Raw genomic sequence first — 2,118 nt, 5'->3', positions numbered from 1 at the left:
TTATTGGGACTCAGCGTATCCCCCAGAGTTAGATAAGTCCATACATACCCTTCTCATCTCCGTGCGTGTCGTAACTCTGTCTGACACACCCACCGCTAGTCTAGCTTAGCACAGATCCTGGAGGTAACCGGCTCCATCTAGTCTACTGCTCCCAATAATCGACAAAATAACGCCAACATTTTACTATTTACATGTTGTGATTTGTATAGTCACAGCGTGTACAAATAACAAGGTCACATGAGACACAGCCATCTTCTAACCGTATACATACTGGGAACTATATTCTCAGAAGGCGAAGCACTGCTACTTGGGCCGAGTGATTATTACTCCAACTCTGAGCGAACTCCAGGCGAACTCTGTGCTCCTCACCAAGGGGCTTCTCAGGTGCAGCGAGCAAATCACTCCGCCCAAGTAGCAGAAGTAGCAATGCTACTCTCTCACAGAGTAACCTCTTGGGGGGTAATTTGGATACAGTTAAGTATACTAGCATGGGACTTGTATATCACCAAATATTTAACCATACTTAACGCAAAGTTAAATTGAGGACTTCAGGCAAAATGTAATGCATAAAAAGTTGAATTTATACCTACATTATGGTGGTGTAAAATGACCAGTCTTTGGCTTAATATTACACAGCCTAATGGCATATTAAAGAAAAACATCTAAATGTGATCTCTTGTACTGTTTTAAAATGATTTAAAAAATACTTGTACTAGCTATATGCTATAATAGCATTGTTTAAGTGATGTAATTTGCTAACAATACATGCAGCTGTGGTTTGTTATGTGATGTTACCTGTGTATTATTGTTCATTACAATGCATCTATTCTCAAATCTAATCCATATAAAACATAACAGTTACAGTAGGCTATCTTGTATTGAAATGCATTTGTGGTATCAAATTAATATTAATATATCGAAAACAGTTATGTGATGTTGTAAGTTGCTTTTCCTATACAAATTATTGGCATATGCATAACCATGTTCTTCCTTGGTCTTACTTATATTTTTGATTAAAGAAAACTGTATGGTCAAAATAATTTTGTATGATGTTTTTGTTGTACTTTGACATTTCACAAATAAATGTATTTTTTCTATTTGAAAATGGGGACTGCATATAAGAATGTTCTCTTGCTATACAGAACTATGTTTTGTATACCAGTATATAGTAAGTATACTGCTGCTCCATCCACATTTTTCTGTTTGGACTACAAATGATAACATTGACGTTTGCACTGTCAAATTGAATCAGACAATATGTAAAGCACATTGTGCTGCATTTTACTATGTATGAAATGTGCTATATAAATAAAATTAAAACAGACTGATTAAAAATTACTCTGGGTAAATAAAACACAAAAGTGCTCCAGTACAGCTCCTGTATATTTGTGTGATGAGTCATCAGAATGCCTACATCTAATTTTGTAAAAACTGAATTGCACTGAAAAAGAAAGTTGTTCCAACCAGTTACAGAAACATAGCCTCGAGACAAGAAATCAAATTTTAACCAATTAGAGTGCACATCTTACCCATTACACAAATGTCAAAAGCAAATTTCAGATATTACTTAAACAAATAGGACTGTACAACTATGTATGTACAGTATGTTATTGTAAAAAGAAAAATTCTACCAGCAAGAGGTGCACCTGTACAATGTAAATTTTTTTAAATGAAGATGTAGCACATTGTTTCCCCATACTGTAAATAAAATTAAAAAAGAAAAGTTAATCAGTTCTTGCTGCTGCAGTTGAAATTGATGCTACTATATTTAGCCTATATGCATTTTATTTTAGGCTGGACTTTAAAAATTGGCAAATGCTAGCTAGCATTATCCATTTCGACGTCCACCTTATTATGTAAGAAGTAATTTGGTACTTAATTAAACATTATTGTAAAGTGCTAGCTGAAGGCTCCTGTATTTCACTGCATTACAAAACTGCCACCTAGTGACGGATATTAACAGTTACACCCAATTACGCACCTACACTGATCAAAATGGTTTATAGTTTCATGAACAGTTGGCTCTAACTGTATATAGATATTTATAATGTATCTTCGCTCCCTGACAACATAACGGCTCGCTTCTGTTTGAAGTCGTACTAACATATTTTGGCAGGA

The sequence above is a fragment of the Perca flavescens genome, chromosome 1, assembly GCF_004354835.1.
Source record: "Perca flavescens isolate YP-PL-M2 chromosome 1, PFLA_1.0, whole genome shotgun sequence".
NCBI lineage: Eukaryota > Metazoa > Chordata > Actinopteri > Perciformes > Percidae > Perca > Perca flavescens.
This window is presented reverse-complemented; position numbering follows the sequence as displayed.